Source organism: Mercenaria mercenaria, chromosome 17, assembly GCF_021730395.1.
Source record: "Mercenaria mercenaria strain notata chromosome 17, MADL_Memer_1, whole genome shotgun sequence".
NCBI lineage: Eukaryota > Metazoa > Mollusca > Bivalvia > Venerida > Veneridae > Mercenaria > Mercenaria mercenaria.
This window is the reverse complement of record NC_069377.1, coordinates 62,256,929-62,279,636: the sequence shown is the minus strand read 5'-3', so window position 1 is coordinate 62,279,636 and position 22,708 is coordinate 62,256,929. Positions and strand designations below refer to the sequence as shown.

Here is a 22,708-nt window from a genome sequence, read left to right as displayed (position 1 = left end):
AAGGATGTTCATGTGCTACACAAAGTAGTCCCATTCATGGACAATGCGGATGAATAATCAATGATCAAGTAGTTCTTATTCATCCTCTATCCATTCACACTGGCCATTTAGATTATATAAGATCTGTCAATGATTAGATATTCCAGCCCATGGTTACATCTCTGACTTCCAGCTGTTCATGTAAGGTCAGGCAGAGTTTATCTTAGATATGAGGCACATTAGTATTTGTTTCTTATACATGTATATTTATAGATTTGCATTTTAAATGAAAATAATTCTAGCAAAACCCGCAACCACCAGACATCTCAAGGCTTTGATTTATGCATTTTATGATTTACATACTACTTTGCTGTATCAGTATATTTACATAAGATGTAAACAATATTATAGTCTTTTGTTTTAGTTTTAATTTATAGAAAATGTATCTTTTTCTGAAGGATTACATACATATGTAATATTTAATATTTAGATAAATGTCTCTGTTGCTAAGGGATCACTTCTTGTAGTGTAAAGAAACACACTTACTCTTGTAAGAATTCTAGGTTCAAGTCCTAGCAAGAAGCCCTTTGCACATTGACAGATCTTTATATGCACATAAACTGCTAAGCAGTTATCTAGCCTGACTAAAATATGCAGTTTTAATTTTTAAGCAAAATGAGTATTTATTCATATAAATGAGCATTTCAGTTTCCTACTAAATTTCAGTTTTTATCCTTAACAAGATATTAAATAGAAATAAATTTAGGCGTATAAAAATTGTTTGTTACTAGTATCCCGACCTACCCTAAATTTTTGGCCCGACCCTAAATGTTTTTATGACCTTTGAGAATATTTTTTTCATTTTTTAAAGAAAAATTTGCAAAACTGCACTTTTTATGCTTTAAACATGGTCAGTGATGTTAGAAATCAACTTACTGATGTTCTAAAGGCATAACTGCCTTATTTGTATTCCTTTTTTGACACAAAAATAATTTCTGAAAAATCACCCCCCTCCTCAAAAAAAAATGTTCCGACCTACCTACCCTAATTTTTTTGAGCATGTTACCGGAAACAAAGAATTTTTTAGGCCTTACTGATTGAATTAATACTGAAAGTGCAGAAGGACCCATTACATATGCAGAAAAATGGCTAAAAAAACACTGCAAAGTCAAAATACTTGTGGCAGACTAATTTTCATGGATTTCATAGTTTTGTAATTAATCATTTTTATCTTCCATAAAGTTAATTTATATCCATGGTTTCTGGTCCCCCTTAACACAATGACACAGAAGTTCAAAGTATTAAGTATTATCTGATCAAGTCAGGGGTGTCATTGGATGCCATCCAACTCATTGTTGCCAGATTTTGGATATATACAGTGTGTCATCAGAAAAAATGTCAAAGTTTAAAAATTTACCCTGGGACTCCCCATCTTATCATGAAAAATGAAGCATATACATGTTGTTATTATTTGAAGATATGGATTCTACTCCATAATCTTAAGTATGGTTCAAAAATATTCAAAAATAATACTTGTGAGATAACTGTCAGAAAAGTTTTATAATAGTGTTTTTGTAGCCTTACTTATTGAAGTAATATATATGTTATACCTCATGTTGTCATGTATTATGACTTGAGAGAAATGAATTAAATTGAAATTGTACAATCAACAGTTTATTCAAGCAATCATTTTAGCACCTGTCGATAATCACATTAATGTAGATGTGATTAGATTAGCACATTGTTAATTGATTGTTATTAAATAAAATAAACAAACTAGTACTGATTATCATACAGTTTTAAAATCATATCAAAGTAAATTTTCGAATAAGTATTACACAATATCTTTTTCAATATGATATCGAGGTTATTGACAAGCATTTGCAGACAGACACTTTATTCACCCAAGGTTATATAATATACAACATGAGGATATGCAATCTGTTTTTTTAACAATGTAGTGTTTGTTCCGGTAGCAGTCAACAGAATATAAAATATGAACCTAATAAGTTAGCAGTATACACAAGTGCCAAGGGGGAACTCGTAGAATCGTATCTCATAACTCATTTACATAGGTGCAAATTACTTGTAATCATTCTATTCAAGATTATATCTGATCATATCTGGTTCTTTAACACACATATTTAATTATAAACACATGTATACAATACACTAATAAGCAAAGTTATATATTACTATAATATGCAGTTAAACAGATTCTAGAAAATTCCTGTCTTTGGCGTTAGAATTAATTAAAATTCTGACTCCAATACCAATGAAAAAAATCAGGCTCCAAGTCAGATTTAAAAAATATATATATATTTATATCACTCTGAATGACATATTCTTGGTTCAGAAACTGCATTTAGGTTTAATATTTTATAATTTATTTATATAATAAGGTTTTTGTATATCATAACATAACACTTTTTTTCTGAGCAGCATTTCTTTCATCATTTATATATTGGACACTGCTGAAGAAGAGTGCCAGATTAATTCTGTGTAGAGTATGTAAATTGTTACTTCAATATGTTATTCTGATAATTTGTTGAAATCCTCTTAGAATTCAGAATTAAGCAATCACAAATTGCAAAATTTTACGTGGGAGGACCCATACTCCCCCCATACAGAAATAATACAACACTATCTCAAAATTCTGGTGTGTTTAAGAATATGCTTCTTTAAACATTATCAATCAACTGTCATTAAAAAATTAAAGATACTTTTAAGCAGATGTTAATGCTTCTTTCGTTATGATCAATCATTTATCATATCAAAGTTTTTTGTAGCTAAAAAATATCAGCCCAGAGATGTTTATATGCTGTTACGGACGCGACCATCAGAAAATAAAAACAGCGTCAGTTAAGTTATGGTACATACAGTAGCCAGAACTAAGTTTCTTGAATCTTGAACTCAGAAAAATGTGACAAGAATCATTAACATTTATTTATTATTACCGTTATAAAGTTTGATTAATGCAACAATCAACAAGATTTTGAATAAAATAATTATAAGATATGAATAAAAGTTGTATACATATATATAAAACCTTGGACTTTACACCTTCCTTTTGAGAGGAGTAAAGTCCTAGGGTGTATTGTCCCAGAAGTGTAAAGACCTACATTTGTTGTATTATGCAATTGAACATCTACAAGGCATCCATCACTGCATATTATAGTCACTTTTTATTTGTTGACGCTGTAAAAAGATGCAAATGGATGTGCAAATCGCAAAAAGCATAAAGCAAGAAGCAAAGCGCAAAGAGCAAATCGCAAAAAGCAATACGCAATAAGCATAACGCAAAGAGCAAAAAGCATGTCGCACCGGGATTCCATAGATTGAAAGCTGGCAAATAATTGTTGAGAAATAGCGCAGACAAATTCCGTCTACAGACGGACGAAGGGACCGGAATCCAGTATAGCCCCCAGATACTAAAATCTGGGTGTATAATGATAACTGCACAAACCAATAAAATGATCATAGTAATAAAAGGTGCCGATATTGTTTGTAATTTATATATAAACAAATGCGCTTGCTCCATGTAATCACGAAGAAGCCGACAGTCGTATGCTTGTTCATGTAAACCATGCCTTATTGACAGGAAATGGAACAGTTACAATAGTTAGTTAGTTCTGGCTTATAGCAGTGTACCCTGATGCTTTGTGGCTAGCTTTTGGAAAAGGAAGAATTTTAGATTTATCCGATGATGTTTGTAGATTACTTGGTCCTCGTTCAAAGACACTGCCATTTTTTTCATAATTTTACCGGTTGCGGCACTGTTTTTCCATTAGTCGACAAGGGCAAGAAATCAGCATGGCAGGTATCGAATCTGTGTGAAACAACTGAAGTATTTCGTAGTCTTAGTACTACCAAAGGCACAATAACTGAGTCGGAAATGGATATATTAGAAGAATTTATAGTTGTATTGTATGACCAATCAAGCACAACATGCAAAGTGGATGACGTTCGACTTGACTTGTTTGCCTGGAAAAAAGAGCGTATAATGTGATTCTTCCAACAAAATGTGCTCTGAAACAACGCATCAAATGAGCTGTTTTTCAGGCAGACCATGTCTAGGGTCATGCAGCAACTGCCATCTCTGTCAAACTGGATATGGCTGAAGCAGAAAAATGGGTGGATCTCTAACTGGGCGGAGTTGTCTGCTATAGCTGAATGCTGCCAAAAGCTTCAAAAGTGTGGCTACAAAAGGACTTCCTGTACTGGAAATTGCAAGTGCCACCATTCAGGTCTGTTATGCACAACATTTTTTTTTTCTGGCAACTGTCAAGAACATGTCTAATTGCAGCATATGCATATCTTTTGCTTCGGTTAGGGCATGCTTTCTGATTTGTATGGTTTCATGTGTATATATTGTAAATCAACTGTGGTAGTTTCTTAAGATTTTCATTTTAAGAAAATATTGCTCTTGACTGTGCAAGTGCTCGCCATCCCCTGTTTCTTTGTCCCCACATGGTTTATAAGACGCATTTTCTAACGATGTTGATATATTGCTTTGAATGTAATCTAAATGTAATGAATATAAAACTTATACTGGTTTGTGTGCTGCAGATTTAACCATTGTTCGAAAAAAACCATTGTAAGTTATAAAAACTAAGTGTTGAGATGTCTACACCCATGAGCGTAGTCATACAATTGATTACAAATTAAAAAAACATGCATACTTCTTATTGGTTTTCTGTTCTTAAGTGAAACGAAAGTGTATAAATATAAACTGCCATCGTGCTATCGTTTAAATATATTATATCCCGCTTACCTCAAATAAAGTATTGAAAAGTACATAAAATGGCCGCCATTTTGTTTTTATGGCGGCCATCTTGAAAATGACATAATTTCAAGTGGCCCTTGATCTTGTCTTAAAGTACATGCCAAGTAGTTACTATCCTGTAAATCTGATGCTTGTATCACCAACTGAAGTATTTTTGCAATATCCTGCTCCACTATATACAGCGAGCGAAAATTCTTGCATGCATGTTATACGATTTTCAAGCTCCACCAGGGGAAAAAAACACAAATGATAGATACATAATATAAAATATGCAATATATGTAGATCTAATAAATGGCGAACTTAAATTGATCGAATATATCACTTTTCTTCTATCCCGGCCAGACTGGCGGACCAAACACTGACAGACTGTTCGAACAAAACTGTCTAGAAAAATATACCATTTTAGCAACTAGATCTATTGCTTCATTTCTAGGCGACTTTTCAGACCCTGTAACCCGTACTGTACTGTCAACACTCCTTTACACTTTCACGCATTGCTATTCATTCATTGAGACAAGGCCTTAAGCAACGTTTAAGTGACTTAGTCCGTGCAAGATCACGTGACATTACGTGCTAGATCACGTGACATTATTTGAATTTGCCACATTTTATCTTGTTGTTGAAGGATAAAAAAGATAAGAAAAATAAAGGCAATAAAGGTCTAGATCTAGTTGCAGCATGGTAAAGTTTTTTTTTTATTGTTGAACTTGTGTCCGTACCATACACAAATGTGACGTCACTTCCTGAACAGCTGACTCTTTCTCTCTTTCTCGTCCAACCTCCAAACTGTCAAGATCTACATTCATCACCTTATTTGAGGTAAGAATCAGTTATTTCAGTTATTCTTCTTTACGCAAACCACCAGGATGATTTAATGGCGCTGCGGAACGGTTTGCAGTGGCATTATTTAGCTTTATTTTTTTTTTATTTGAAAATAACAAAATGCAAGACCATAACGTTATACTTCCAAATCACAGGTAGCAGTATCGTAGAACTAAAAAAAAAAAAAAAAAAAAAATCCAACACCATCTAAAAAAATTTTTCTATAATTTACTATTTCCTCTAGAGGAAATAGTAAATTATAGAAATTTTTTTTTAGATGGTGCTGGATGGTGTTTTTTTTTTTTTTTTTTTTTAGTTCTACGATACTGCTACCTGTGTTCCAAATACCGATACCGTTGCAATTATTCCTTATTACAATTTCTGAGCCAGATTCACCACAAACTGGTTGCCGAAAAGCCGCCTTTTCATTCGATACTGTCAATTCAATTCGGGTAGCTAAAATGCATGAAAAACAAATGTTTTATACACATTTAAATGGATCCGCCCTTGAAATGTGTATAAAAGGCTCCCAGCATAGGTAATTTGTCTTTTGTTCTGGGTGAAAAAAAGAAGTGCAAGATACCAGGGGCGTAGGGACGATTTGAGCAGTGGAGTGGCGGAGGGGTGGGTTTGGGGAGGGGGTATCCCCCTCTCATGAACGGGGGTCCGGGGTGGCCCGGGAAAATTTTGCATATAGCTAGAGAAAATGGTATAATCTGGCGACTTCTTGGACTGCTCAGTAGCCGTTGACCATACATTTTTTTCGAGTTTTCACCCCTTCTTACAGTTTACTGTGTTTAAACACTGTAATGGCGGTACGATGTTAGATACAGACAATGTCTTGCCAGGGTAGAACCAGTAGTGTCGAAGTAGGGGATCAAGCACAAGACCCTGACTTAAAGGGGCATTCCAATATTTATGCCATTTTTGTCATTAAAATGGCATTATAAAAGTAAAACGCAATTCACTGTTTTCTTTCTGAAATAAGCACTAATTAAATACACTAATGATCGCTTTCAAAACGCAAAATTGCGAGGCTGATTGGCCTAGCTTTTCCATTGTAACAGTTGTTACTGTAATTTGATCTGTAAAATCTATGAGGTTTTTTCTACATTTGAAGTGTTGAATTTAGTCATTATGATTGGTTTCTTTGATATTTCAAACAAGATGTTTAGGTGTCAAAAATATTTAATTTAATATATTTTATGAAAAGACGTCTAAAGATGCCGATTTGTATTTGTGTTTTACTCAAGATATTTACCTTTGTCGGCAGAATTTGAGACACAACATTAATTGCAAGTGTCTTTAATCTGTTCGGCAGTAAACAATTAAATACGACTAACTTCCATTAATTAATGTATCGCCTATAATCTGAGCCTGCGGGCGTGAAAATACAGCGACCTTGGTCGTTGCGGATTATCCATTTTGCACAATACCCTGTCACCAAGGTGATCTAGCAAGGTGTCAGCGATATGACAAGGTTATGTGTACATATCAGTCGCCGATGCATTTCATGATAAATTGACAGTTGGCAAGGGAAGACCGCTGTATTTATTCTCAATTATATTTTCTAGCATTTTCAAAAATTAATGAGTTTGGCATTTCGCCGCTCCTCGAAATACTGGGGCGGCGGGTGCCGCCCCAGCTCCTACGCCCTTGGATACGCATTTTTCTTGCTGTCTACGTCCGCATACAATTTATCGCTTGTTTGGGTTAAAAAATATAAAATATGTATTTTTTCTTGCCAGCTAGGCACTACGCTTGCACAGGTAATTTATCTTTTGTTCTGGGTATAAAATATGCATTTTTTTTTTCTTGCCCGCTACGCTCACATAGGTAATTTATCTTTTGTTCTGGATGAAAATAATGAAGTAAGCATTTTTTCTTGCTTGCTGAGCTCGCACAATAAAAGTCGAACGAAGTTTGCATGAGCTCCTATAACACTCTTCACCATTTCTATGTTAATAGCCCTTGGTAACCCCTGCAAATAAAAATACTTAAAAATCGGGCTCAAGATACTTATGCAAGATTAAGTCTGACAAAACATGGACTATAATTAGCATGTTTGGTTGATTTTGTCACAAAACCTGTACTTTTTCAGTACCAAATAAAGTACCTCAGAACGCACCAGATGGATCCATTGTTTTCAAAATTTACAGTGGGGGTGGGGCGGGGGCACATGCCTCTAGACCCCCCTAGTCTCTCAACTACAAATATTTTGCAACGACCCTAACACCAAATCCTGTATCTGCCCTTGCATTTTCACCTTGTTGCGCGCTAGTAGCTAAAAAAGTATTGGCCTTAATTGATAAAACCTTGCATGAGTCTTTATGATATGAACTTACGCACTTCTTATTTTTCTGTCCGGCTCCGCCCTGACCCCCCGACCCCTATTTCCAGAGCTATGGCCCCTGAAATAGTAAAAATTGCACATTTTTACCTAATGATGTGCCTAGCCCAAAGTATTTGATGTAAATAATTCATGAAACCTTGCTTGAGTCTTTATCCTGATGCAACCTTGCACACTTGGCATTCTTCTTGAGATTTTAGCACTAATAATAGCCAAAATAGTGGATTTTTTGTTTGTGATGCTCATAGCTCAAAAAGTATAGGGCCTAGAATAATGAATCCTTTATATAAATACTTGTTCAGGCTATACACTCTTATGGCTGCAAACATTTGAACTATTGCCCCTTATTTGTGACAAATGTACCATTGGGGGCACACCCTGTATCCTACAGACACATTAGAGTTAATTGAAATTTTATTTTTAGCTCACCAGGTGAGTTTTTGTGATCGCTCGATGTCCGGTGTCCGTCGTCTGTCTGTCTGTCGTCTGTCAACATTTAGCTTGTGTATGCAATAGAGGCTGTATTTTTCAACTGATTTTTGTGAAATTTGGTCAGAATGATTATCGTGATGAAATCTAGGCTGAGTTTGAAAATGGGTTATCTAGGGTCAAAAACTAGCTCACTGGGTCAGATCAAAGAAAAACCTTGTGTATGCGATAAAGGCTGTATTTTTCAATAAGTCTTCATGAATTTTGGTCAGAATGATAACCTTGATGAAATCTAGGCCGAGTTCGAAAATGGGTCATATGGGGTCAAAAACTAGGTCACTTGGTCAAATTAAAGAAAAACCTTGTGTATGCGATAGAGGCTGTATTTTTCAATTGATCTTCATGAATTTTGGTCAGAATGATTACCTTGATGAAATCTAGGCCAAATTTGAAAATGGGTCATCTGGGGTCAAAAACTAGGTCACCATGTCAAATCAAAGAAAAACCTTGTGTATGCGATAAAGGCTGTATTTTTCAACTGATCTTCATGAAATTTTGTCAGAATGATTTCCTTGATGAAATCTAGTAGGCCAAGTTTGAAAATGGGTCATCTGTGGTCAAAAACTAGGTCACTAGGTCAAATTAAAGAAAAACCTTGTGTATGCGATAGAGGCTGTATTTTTCAATAGATCTTCATGAATTTTGGTCAGAATGATTACCTTGATGAAATCTAGGCCAGTTTTGAAAATGGATTATCTGGGGTCAAAAACTAGGTCACCAGGTCAAATCAAAGAAAAACCTCTTGTATGCATAGAGGCTGTATTTTTCAACTGATCTTCATGAAATTTTGTCAGAATGATTACCTTGATGAAATCTAGGTCAGATTTGAATGTGGGTCATCTTGGGTCAAAAAAAGGTTTTAGGTTAAAGGGTATTTTACCCCCTAGTTTTTTTTTCAAATGGTATTTTACTCCTAGATATTTTATCAAAAGGGTATTTTAGAATTCTAAATGGTTTTTCAGAATTCTAAATCATTTAAAAGGGTAATAATAATAACTGTTTGTTTGTATAATTTTCTGATATTCATGTGCTCCGCTGAAGTGCCTTTGTCGACCAATGCTGTTTTCCTGAATATTTTTTGAGCCTTCATTCAAATAGTTTTAAATTTTGTTTACTGCATACATTCTTACACTACATCTTAATTTCAGTTACTGACCACTGCGATATATCAACAGCCAGTGAGACTTTGACTGTCAATGTTTTTTTTTAAGGAACACCCACATGTATGGTGCTTCGGCTTTTTCAACAGTTACCCATAATATATCATAGGTGATATCACGTGCTTAGCGATAGGCATTGTCCGAGTCATCTCTTGTCACACACTAATATACTTGAAGAAGAAAATGGCATTATTTTACGATATCGTTTGCGTTTGCTTTTGAGACGCCATTTTTGTTTGTTGTACTTGATTACAAAAAGGATGTGCTTGATTTACGATAAAATTGGATCACGCTCTTAAATCAAGTAAATTACATACCCCTTTTCAGTACGCGTATGTTTGATTTTAAATGCGTTTTTTGTAAATTTCAAAACGTATTTACGCAAATACGCATCTTATCTGGAGCTCTGCATTGATCTTCATGAATTTTGGTCAGAATGATAACCTTGATGAAATCTAGGTCAAGTTTGAATGTGGGTCATCTTGGGTCAAAAACTAGGTCACTAGGTCAAATCAAAGAAAAACCTTCTGTATGCAGTAGGGGCTGCATTTTATACCAGATCTTCATGACATTTGATCAGAGTATTTGTTTGGATGAAATCAAGGTTGAGTTTGAATATGGGTCATCTAGGGTCAAAAACTAGGTCACCCGGTCATATTAAAGAAAAACCTTGTTTATGCAATAGGGGCTGCATTTTACACTGGATATTTATAAAATTTAGTCAGAATGATTGCCTTGATGAAATCTAGGCCAAGTTCAAATAGAGGTCATCTGGGAAACATGTTTACACTGTTATGTGTTTCTCAGGTGAGCGACCTATGGCCATTTTGACCCTGTTGTTACTATTTTGAATTAATAAATTTATATTGGCCAGGCAGTTATGTGTTAGATGAAGGGGAAAACATGGCTTTTGTCAGATTAATCCCGGATTAATGATCCATTTCAAACTCCCTTGTTTCTTTAGGTTAAGATTTTTAGCTCGACTATTCATAGAATAGTAGAGCTATTGGACTCGCCCATGCGTCCGCGTCAGCGTCCGCGTCCCGATTTGGTTAAGGTTTTGTATGTAAGCTGGTATCTCAATAACCACTTGTGGGAATGGATTGAAACTTCACACACTTATTCACTGTGATAAACTGACCTACACTTCACAGGTTCCATAACTCTATTTTGCTTTTTTACAAAATTATGCCCCTTTTTCGTCTTAGAAATTTTTGGTTAAGGTTTTGTATGTAAGCTGGTATCTCAGTACTTACTAATGGGAATGGATTGAAACTTCACATACTTGTTCACTGTCATGATCTGACATGCACTAAGCAAGTCCCATAACTCTGCTCTTTTTTTTTCAAAATTATGCCCCTTTTTCGACTTAGAAATTTTTAGTTGAGGTTTTGTATGTAAGCTGGTATCTCAGTAACCACTTGTGGGAATGGATTGAAACTTCACACACTTATTCAGTGTGATAAACTAACCTACATTGCACAGGTTCCATAACTCTATTTTACTTTTTTACAAAATTATGCCCCTTTTTCGACTTAGAAATTTTTGGTTAAGGTTTTGTATGTAAGCTGGTATCTCAGTACTTAATTATGGGAATGGATTGAAACTTCACATACTTGTTCACTGTCATGATCTGACATGCACTAAGCAAGTCCCATAACTCTACTCTTTTTTTTTTCAAAATTATGTCCCTTTTTTTGACTTAGCAGTTTTTGGTTAAGTTTTTGTATGTAAGCAGATATCTCAGGCCATTATTAAAAAATTGTTTGTTTGCAGTGCTCCGACTCAGATTTTTAGGAGTGGGTAGGTAGGTAGGGATTTTTTTTTTTTTTTTTTGTAAAGTCAGTGTACACAATACACAAATTTTCTCAGCAGACATTGAAACATATTCATGAATTTCAGAGAGTAAGAACATACATGGCAGACAAATTCTACAAGGAATTTCACAGAGCACAAACTTGCATGTAGACATTTATTAAACCAGATCTTTCATTTTATAATTAATCAAAATCTAAACTAAATGACAGTATTTTGGATATAGACCAAGAATGCATCGAAAGATCTGGACACTCCGAACCCTCATTCCTTAAAACCTTTTACAGGACAGTTGTTCTGACTTCATGCAGATGCTGTCAGACCCTTAGTGTATGAAATAATGGCCTTTGTTGCATTTTGGTCTAAGTTTTGAGTACTCAAATGTCATCAATCTGGATACAGAAAGAGACAGAAGGTTTATAATGACCTCACTGCAGGTCTAAGCTGTCCAACCTGTTTTTGGCGAGATGGGGGTGCGGAAGGTAGGCAAAGAAGAATGTTTGCTGCCATCCCCCTGGAAATGTTAAAAATATATTAATGAAATTGTGGTCTCTGTTACATCTCTTGACATGAATGAAATAGCGGCCTCAGTAACAGTTTTTGACAGGAATGAAATAGTGGCCTCTATTACTTCTTTTGACAGTAATGAAAGGGCGGCCTATGCTACCTCTATTAATGAAATAGTGGCCTTTTTTACCTTTTTAGCTCGACTATTCGAAGAATAGTCTAGCTATTCTACTCACCCTGGCGTCGGCGTCGGCGTCGGCGTCGGCGTCGGCGTCACACCTTGGTTAAGTTTTTGCATGCAAGTACATACAGCTATCATTTAAAGGCATATAGCTTTGAAACTTATTTATTCTTTTTCTAGGTCAATTACCTACCTCTCTGGGTCAAGTCCCATAACTCTGACATGTATTTTGAGCAAATTATGCCCCCTTTTGGACTTAGAAAATTTTGGTTAAAGTTTTACATGCAAGTTACTATCTCCAAAACTAATGCAGATATTGAATTGAAACTTCACATGTGTCTTCGGGGTTATAAAACTAGTTGATAGCACCAAGTCCCATAACTCTGACCTTCATTTTGGCCAAATTATGCCCCCTTTTGGACTTAGAAAATTCTGGTTAAAGTTTTGCGTGCAAGTACATACAGCTATTACTAAAAGGCATATAGATTTGAAACTTATTTTTTCTTTTCTAGATCAATTACCTACCTCACTGGGTCAAGTCCCATAACTCTGACATGTATTTTGAGCAAATTATGCCCCCTTTTGGACTTAGAAAATTCTGGTTAAAGTTTTACATGCAAGTTACTATCTCCAAAACTAATGCAGATATTGAATTGAAACTTCACATGTGTCTTTGGGGTTATAAAACTAGTTGATAGCACCAAGTCCCATAACTCTGACCTTCATTTTGGCCAAATTATGCCCCCTTTTGGACTTAGAAAATTCTGGTTAAAGTTTTGCGTGAAGTACATACAGCTATTACTAAAAGGCATATAGATTTGAAACTTATTTTTTTCTTTTTTCTAGATCAATTACCTTCCTCACTGGGTCAAGCCCCATAACTCTGACATGTATTTTGGCCAAATTATGCCCCCTTTTGGACTTAGAAAATTCTGGTTAAAGTTTTGCGTGCAAGTACATACAGCTATTACTAAAAGGCATATAGATTTGAAACTTATTTTTTCTTTTCTAGGTCAATTACCTACCTCACTGGGTCAAGTCCCATAACTCTGACACGTAATTTTGGCAAATTAATCCCCCCTTTTGGACTTAGAAAATTCTGGTTAAAGTTTTACATGCAAGTTAACTATCTCCAAAACTACTACAGATATTAAATTGAAACTTCACATATGTCTTCGGGGTTATAAAACTAGTTGATAGCACCAAGTCCCATAACTCTGACATGTATTTTGGGCAAATTATGCCCCCTTTTGGACTTAGAAAATCCTGGTTAAAGTTTTGCGTGCAAGTACATACAGCTATTACCAAAAGGCATATAGCTTTGAAACTTATTTATTCTTTTCAAGGTCAATTACCAACCTCACTGGGTCAAGTTCCATAACTCTTAACATGTATTTTGAGCAAATTATGCCCCCTTTTGGACTTAGAAAATTCTGGTTAAAGTTTAACATGCAAGTTACTATCCCCAAAACTAATGCAGATATTGAATTGAAACTTAACATGTTTCTTCGGGTTATAAAACTAGTTGATAACATCAAGTCCCATAACTCTGATATGTATTTTAGTCAAATTATGTCCCCTTTCGAACTTAAAACTCTTTTGATATTTAACATTTTGGGTAATAATTTCCTGCTTCTGTGACAATATTTCGAATAGTCGAGCTTGGCTGTCTTACGGACAGCTCTTGTTTGATGATAGAAATGAAATGGTGCCCTCTGTTTACATCTTTTGGTAGGAATGAAAATAATAGTGGCATCTGTTACATCTTTTGATAGGAATGAAATGATGGCCTGTGTTTCATCTTTGTTAGGAAAGAAATGATGGCAACTGTTACATTTTTGTCTAAATTTTGCGTGCACTGGTATTATTTATCTGGACACAGGAAGTGCTGTTGCATATGAAATCCACATTCCAGTCCAAAATTTGGCAGTAGGTATAGAAGATCGAATTCCAGAATATTTTTTAAATACAAGTTTGAAATGGTGGGTTCTGATACATGTTCAACTTTGTTAAATAAAGGTAGCTTCTCGGGCAACTTGGGGCAGGGGAGCAGCATATAGGCCTCCCAACCCCTCCACCCCAACCCTCTGAACAGGTCTGTGTAGAAGAGGATGATTGTGACCAGCTGTGGAGCTTCTCATGCTTAATTTTTAGTCTCCATTTTAGTGAAAATTAAGGCTTTAGAATTGAAAGGCTTCACTTTTAAACACAAGCTGAAGTATGTCAAATTATGATTTAGTTCCTTTAAGTAAGGAACAAGAAACGAAGTTCACAGCACTTAAATTGCAAATCCATAAATCATCGCAGTCCTTTTAAATCAATGTGTATTAGGTAATACACAAATTGTACTTGTAGAATTAGGTCAAATTACATCACACCCATCACAACATTTAGCTTTCAAACTGCTTCCTTTCATCTTACATCAAAGGCCAAATGCCGATTCCCATCTTTCCTTTGAACTTAGCCGACAAGTGCCAGTGTATTTTTGAAGATGTTTATGCAATTTTGTCACCAAATGTGTCGGATAAAACTGGAATTTAAAAGTTAAATTATGTTTGCAAGGAAAGGAAAATTAGGATTTACAAAAAATCGAGGTATGTGGCTTTATTACGTGTTCGAACAAGGTCTCGATTAATACATAAAAATGTGAATAGTTCTCATTCAAGTTGCGGATTATTCTGGAGCATGATAAAAAATTCAGATGTCTGTTTAATTTATAAACTTTTAAATGTTGAAACTAATCAACAGAAAATCAGAATAATTTTTTAGACCGTGGTCATGATGACTGACTCATTGGTCAGGTCCGTGGCATTGTGTCAGACGACATTGTTTATTAAAAAAATGAGTTCAACTTTGGATTTACGGCGAACCGACACAAACAAGTCATTTGTTTATTGGAAAATTGTTTATCAAATATACATGGGTCACTGTAAAATCATGTGAGAAAGACTAAGTAAAAATGTCTGAACGACTTTCTCACTCGGATCGGAACTTGTGACTTCCGAAGCACGTGCGAAGACGGCAATATGGTCGCGTACACTAAGCATTGAATGATCTGCTGTATATCAAAATACGAAAAGGAAAACGTCTGCTGAAAATGCATTTTGCATCAGAAAGGAGCAAAACATATATATATAAAAAATTGGCCCCCTGAACTGCCCAAAAAAAATTTTTGTGTCGGGACGATTATGATGGGTCGGTCGGAGCACTGCAAACAAACACATTTTTAATTATGGCCTCAGTATCCACAAATTGGAAAGGATCGAAACTTCACACACTTGTTCACTATCATGATATGACATGCAGTACAGAGGTTCAATACCTCTACTTTGCATTTTTCAAAATTATGCCCCATTTTCAACTTTTGTATTAATTCAATTGACAAGGCTGTTGAATAGTCGAGCGTTGTTGTCCTCCGACAGCTCTTGTTTAGTTTATAGTAGGTTATGGCTTATGAAATATGACTTCATTTCTGACTTTTATGCAATTTAATCTGTAATCTGGTTTTAAAGCTACACAGAGAGCTATACTCCACCCAATGTGTCTGCTGCAGCCTCAGGATTTTTAATTCCTTTGAATCTGAACTCTCAAATTGAATGATTATTCAGTGATAAATCACTATTTGGGATATATTATTTCTTGATGATTAAAAGTCATTTAAATGTATTTAAAGTCAACATCTATTTGTCAAGTTTTTTATGCCCCCGAAGGGAGGCATATAGTTTTTGAACCGTCTGTCTGTCAGTCTGTCCACAATTTTCGTGTCCGGTCCATATCTTTGTCATCGATGGATGGATTTTCAAATAACTTGGCATGAATGTGTACCACAGTAAGACGACGAGTCGCGCGCAAGACCCAGGTCCGTAGCTCAAAGGTCAAGGTCACACTTAGACATTAAAGGATAGTGCATTGATGGGCATGTCCGGTCCATATCTTTGTCATTCATGCATGGATTTTAAAATAACTTGGCATGAATGTGTACCACAGTAAGACGACGTGTCGCACGCAAGACCCAGGTCCGTAGCTCAAAGGTCAAGGTCACACTTAGACATTAAAGGATAGTGCATTGATGGGTGTGTCCGGTCCATATCTTTGTCATCGATGGATGGATTTTCAAATAACTTGGCATGAATGTGTACCACAGTAAGACAACGTGTCGCGCGCAAGACCCAGGTCCGTAGCTCAAAGGTCAAGGTCACACTTAGACATTAAAGGATAGTGCATTGATAGGCGTGTCCGGTCCGTATCTTTGTCATCGATGGATGGATTTTCAAATAACTTGGCATAAATGTGTACCACAGTAAGACGAGGTGTCGTGCGCAAGACCAAGGTCCGTAGCTCAAAGGTCAAGGTCACACTTAGACGTTAAAGGATAGTGCATTGATGGGCGTGTCCGGCCCATATCTTTGTCATCGATGGATGGATTTTCAAATAACTTGGCATGAATGTGTACCACAGTAAGACGAGGTGTCGTGCGCAAGACCCAGGTTCGTAGCTCAAAGGTCAAGGTCACACTTAGACGTTAAAGGATAGTGCATTGATGGGCGTGTCCGGTCCATATCTTTGTCATCGATGGATGGATTTTCAAATAACTTGGCATGAATGTGTACCACAGTAAGACGACGTGTCACACGCAAGACCCAGGTCCATAGCTCAAAGGTCAAGGTCACACTTAGACGTTTAAGGTCATTTTTCATGATAGTGCATTGATGGGCATGTCCGGTCCATATCTTTGTCATTCATGCATGGATTTTAAAATAACTATGCATGAATGTGTGACACAGTAAGACAACGTGTCGCGCGCAAGACCCAGCTCTGTAGGTCAAAGGTCCTAAACTCTTACATCGGCCATAACTGTTCATTCAAAGTGCCATCGGGGGCATGTGTCATCCTATGGAGACAGCTCTTGTTTTAAAAAAACTCCTAAAAGTTCTCAGTGTGAGCTATTGTGATCGCTTACAATCCAGCGTCCGGCCAGCCGTTCCTTTAAACAACAATTTTGATTAAACTTCGGGGGCCTCCGTGGCCGAGTGGTTAGAGTCGTTGACTTCAAACCATTTGCCCCTCATCGATGTGGGTTCGAAACCTCATTTGGGGCGTAGAATTCTTCACGTGAGGAAGCCATTCAGCTGGCTTACGGAAGGTCGGTGGTTCTACCCATATGCCCGCTCGTGATGAAAGTATGCACGGAGGGGCACCTGGGGTCTTCCTCCACCATTAAAGCTGGAAAGTCGCCATATGACCTAAAATTGTGTCGGTGCGACGTTAAACCCAACAAAATAAATAAATAAATTGATGAAACTTCACAGGGATGTTCCTTGGATAATTCTCTTTGAAAACTGTTCAAAGAATTGAATTCCAAACAGAACTCTGGTTGCCATGGCAACCGAAAGGAAAAACTTTGAAAATCTTCTTGTCCAAAACCGCATTAATGGCGTAGAGCTTTGATATTTGGCATGTGACATCATCTAATGGTCGTCTATGAAGATTGTTCAAATAACGCCCTTCGGATGAAAAGAGGGCCCCGTCCCTGGGGTCATAAGTTTCACATAGACATATATAGGAAAAAACTTCAAAAATCTTCTTGTCTGAAACCACTGTTAAAGACCTAGGCTTTTGATATTTTGTATGTGGCATTGCCTTGTGGTCCTCTACCAAGTTTGTTCAAATTACATTGTATTAACCTGGAATGAAAAGAGTCCCCGACCTGGGGGTCCAAAGTTTTACATAGACTTATATAAGAAAAAACTTTTAAAACATCTTCTTGTCTGAAACTGCAAGGCCTAGCATGGCTTTTGAAATCTGGTATGTTGCATTGGCTAGTGGTTCTCTACCAAGATTGTTCATATTATGCTCCTGAGATGAAAAGAGGCCCAATCCAGGGGTTGCAAGTTTTACATAGACTTGTATAGGAAAAGAACTTTAAAAATCTTCTTGACTAAAACCACAAGACCTAGCTTTGATATTTGTTATGTAGCATTGCATTGTGGTCCTCTACCATTACATTGTTCAAATTATTACCCTGGGGTGAAAAGAGGCCCCGCCCAGGGGTTACAAGTTTTTTGCCCGCCCGCTTAGCTCAGTAGGGAGAGCGTTGGTCTATGGATTGCTGGGTCGCGAGTTCGATCCCCAGGTGGGGCCACCGCGTATGTTCTCCGTGACAATTTGATAAAAGACATTGTGTCTGAAATCATTCGTCCTCTGGGGGACACCTCAGTTAATTCATGTGGAGAAGTTGGCAGTTACTTGCAGAGAACAGGTTTGTACTGGTACAGAATCCAGGAACACTGGTAAGGTTAACTGCCCACCGTTACATAACTGAAATACTGTTGAAAAATGGCGTTAAACCCAAAACAAACAAACAAATTAACTAGGAAAAAACTTTAAAAATCTTCTTATCTGAAAGTTCAAGGCCTTAAGGCTTTTGATATTTGGTATGTAGCATTGCTAAGTGGTTTTCTAACAAGATTATTCAAATTATGCCCCTGGGGTGAAAAGAGGCCCTGCCCCAGGGGTCACTTGTTATATGAGTTATGTAGGAAAAAAAACTTCAAAAATTATCTGATGATCATATTTCCTAGACTGTTTAATTATAATTTAATCTGATTACCCCAAGAAATTAGGGGTCACTTGACTTTAACCTTGACCTTTTGACCTACTTTTTATCCCCCCGACGAAAGTCGGAGGGATATAGTTTTGGCGTTGTCCGTCCTGAGCCATATCTAGGAAGTGTTTGGAAATATTTATATTTATCCTGTCACTTGCAGTATTTTCGACCCGATATCAGGGTGCCGTATATCTTTCTTGATATACCGTCAGTTGATCATGTGACCAGTGATATACGGTCAATTGATCATGTGAAATTATGATCGATATTGTTGTCATAAGAAATTTTGCAACGAAACCATCATCATTGTGTTGGAAATGTCCGAACTAAGAAAATGGGTGGTCAAATAATGAGTTTTTATTCAAAAACGAAGAAGTTATTGCGATTTTGCCGGTATTCACGTCATTATATAAGTGACGTCATTACGAATATGACGTCATTAAAGCGGTTGTCGCACACTTTTTTTTGTAAAATAAATTGCCAAATATCGGAAAATGAAGTAATGACAAGATAAATAGAATAATAGGTTAGTGCCTAAGATGGAGAAAGTTTATCTGGCTCGGCTCCGGACGTTATCAGGTTCGCCTTCGGCTCACCCGATAACCTCCTCCACCTCGCCAGATAAACTTTCTCATCTACGGCACTAACCTATTATTCTCTATAAAACTTCACATACATGTTCATCACTATGAGTTTATGCAGCTGGTCAAGTTTCAGTCAGATTGCCCAAATAACACCAGAGTTATGGCCCTTAGAAGTTTCTAATGTTAACTATATAGGGTACTATAAATAAGGCAATTTCTGCATCATAACTTTTGATATATTTGACTTAAACAGAATTTAGATCACCATAATGTGGTTGTACACACAATTTCATTTGGATTTATTTTGTTACTTCAGAATTATTGCCCTTTAATTGTATAAAAATCCACATAATTGTACATAACAAACTTACCATTAGGTAGAATTTTATTAAATTTCTTTCATTCTTTTCGATGAACATTTATTATAAACATGTGAAGTTGTGAACCCACACCTGGTCACCCCCTTACCTTATCTTGGTCACACCCTCTCCCCCTCCCAACACCCCAAAAAAACCAACAAATTTCATTCCTTATTTTAGATTTTTTTTCAAACCTTCCATGAATATTTATCAACATGCAAGTTGAATAATTCTCCCACCTTGGTCCTCCACCCAATCATGCCCACCACCGATCATGCATCCTCTGCCCCACACCCCTCCAACCCTTCACCCAAATTTTTATTTTCTTATTTTTCATCAATATTTATAATCAACATGTGAAGTTTTGTGTCCTCACCCGTTCACCCCCCCCCCCCCCCCCCCCCCCCCCCACACACACACACACACACCATGCACCAACCTTGCCCCCAGCCATGTTCAAGATATTTTACTTGATTGTGTTCTTTAAGGACATCAGTTCTTTTAAGTTCATATGTACATGTTAAACAGCAACACTTGCAGGGGCGGCGAAATCTGATTTTGACTTGCTTGTCCGTTTTTAGCTTGACTATCAGCGATTTTTTTCCTTCTTTATAAAGTACCTCTAAAAGGACCTTTTCCCAATTGAAAAATGCAGTCTTTTTTCCCAATTATCATCCAAAAATTCTCCAAATGACCAAATTAAGTTTGCATTTTGATGATTGCAGAAGGAAAACTTAGTTACATTGACATTCACCATGATTTAACCATTTAAACAGTTTGTTTGATGCTATTTACATGGAATTAAAGGAAGAAGCATTCTAAATGATGTTATTAATTAACTATAAAAATTCCCAACCTGAGTAAAATATGCACTATTTTCCCCAAGTTATCTGGAACCGGACCTTTTCCCAAAAGGGCAAAAAAAATCACTGACTATTCGAAGAATAGGGGAGCTATCCTACTCGCCCCGGCGTGAGCGTGAGTGTCACACAAATGTTAAAGTTTGCGTACCACCCCAAATATTTTCAAAGTCAATTGAGATATTGCTTTCATATTTTGCATACTTGTTTACCATCATGACCCCAGTCTGTAAAAAGGAGGAGGCAACTCTATCAAGCATTTTGACTGAATTATGGCCCCTTTTCGACTTAGAATAAATGTTAAAGTTTGCGTACCACCCCAAATATTTTCAAAGTCCATTGAGATATTGCTTTCATATTTTGCATACTTGTTTACCATCATGACCCCAGTCTGTAAAAAGGAGGAGGCAACTCTTTCAAGCATTTTGACTGAATTATGGCCCCTTTTCGACTTGGAATATGCTTATTGTAGTGTTGAAGTTTTACTCATTGCTCATATTATACTATCAAGCACTGAGAATAGTCAAGCGCGTTGTCCACTGACAGCTTTTGTGACTAATGAAATTATTTGCTTCTTGGTAACATCCTTAATTTTTAGCCGGATATATATTTTTGCCATTCCCAGGGCGTCAAGTTACCTATATTTACCTATAATTTCCTATATTTTAGCCCTCTACCTATAATAACCTATAAAATCCTATATTTTGCCAAAATACCTATAAATACCTATAATCTGGAAATTTTGTGGTAAGCAAGGAATACAAAGGTCATTCAAACCATTAAAAAAGAAGTAATTCTATAATAATTTAGTTTATAAATATGCTGTTACCTTTTAGGCATTAAAATTTGTATTCCTTTCAGGTGTAGCAACCCTGCCCAGCCTAGCTTTAGGAAAGCTTTAAGTAATGGAAGTTCTTTTTTCAATTGGAATATTTTCCATTTCTTAAAGCTTTCATGTATAAAAATGTGAATAGGAAATGCACATGTTTTTATTTTGTTTTCAGAATAAACAAGCCTTAATGTTTTATAATTAAGCCTCATAATGCCTGCTAATAAGAGTCAGTTTCGAGATAGGTGGCTATCAGAAGTAGATGGCAATGGACATGAACTGAAGTTATGGTGTTGGAGGACTTGAGTATTGTTAATCAGCTTAGTGATGAAGATATTGTCTTGGGAGAAGCACGACAGGAAATATCAAACATGAAATCATCAGCAGCTCAGCCAAAGAAATCCTTGGAATTCGAGCATTCTTCACCTCAGTATCAAAATACTTGGTCACTCGACTTCCTTTCCAGAACAAACTTATAAAGTCATTAGGTTGCCAGTCTCCAGTCAGAAGATTTGAAAAAGACTCTGTAACTGATGCTGAAATTTTGTCCAGGGAGATGCATTTTGATGAAAATATGACTGTTAATATTGTGGATGAATGGAAGGTATATCAAACAGAAGATGATTTGAAAGAAGAAGATAGAATTGACCATTATTGGAGACAAGTGTTTGTGAAGAAGCTTGATAGTGGGCAGCTCAAGTACAGATTTTTACCCCAACTTGTCAAGAAAGCTCTGGTATTACCACATGGAAATTCAGAGGTTGAGAGAAGTTTGTCAGTGAACACTAGTGTAGTGACTAAGGACAGAGTTGCCTTTGGTGAGAAAACTGTTACTGCCATCAGAACTTTGAAGGACATAGTTAAGTTCAGTGATCCTGTAGATGAGCAACCTCACAAAATACCATTAAACAGTGAAATACTTCTGGCAGCAAAAATGGCCCATAACAAGTATAAACAGAGGATTGAGACAGAAAAAGAAGAAAGAGAGAAAAAGAAACAGGAGAGAGAGAAAGAAAGGCTTGAAAAGAAAAGACTGGAAGAACTTGCAACAGAAGAGAAGAATAAGACCTCCTCCCTGCTTGAAAAAGAAAAAGCACTGCTTAAAAAAGAAATGGAGATTCAGACAAGGTTGACTGTAGCAGAGGAACTGTTAAAAGATTGGAACAAAAAGCTTTCTAAAGCTGTTGAAAGTAGTGACATGAAAGGTGATTCTGTAGCACAAATGATGATAGCAACAGCCACATCAAAGATAGAGGGTATAAGAAAGGAAATGGACAGGGTACGTGAAAACCAAAGGGAAGCTGAGCAGCAAAAGAGACAGTTACTGGTTAACAGACTAGATAAGTGCAGTTCTAAATCATCAAGCAAAGGAAAGAAA

General features: G+C 36.4%; 1 long non-coding RNA gene across 1 annotated transcript in view; it reads left to right on the top strand.

Annotated features, from left to right (window-relative positions):
- The first annotated feature begins 5,518 nt into the window (after nt 1–5,518).
- Nucleotides 5,519–22,708, top strand: part of LOC123536699 (uncharacterized) — a 49,913-nt gene continuing 32,723 nt past the window's right edge. The window contains exon 1 of the long non-coding RNA XR_006683383.2: nt 5,519–5,586. This is a non-coding gene — a long non-coding RNA (uncharacterized LOC123536699). The remainder of the gene's footprint in view (nt 5,587–22,708) is intronic.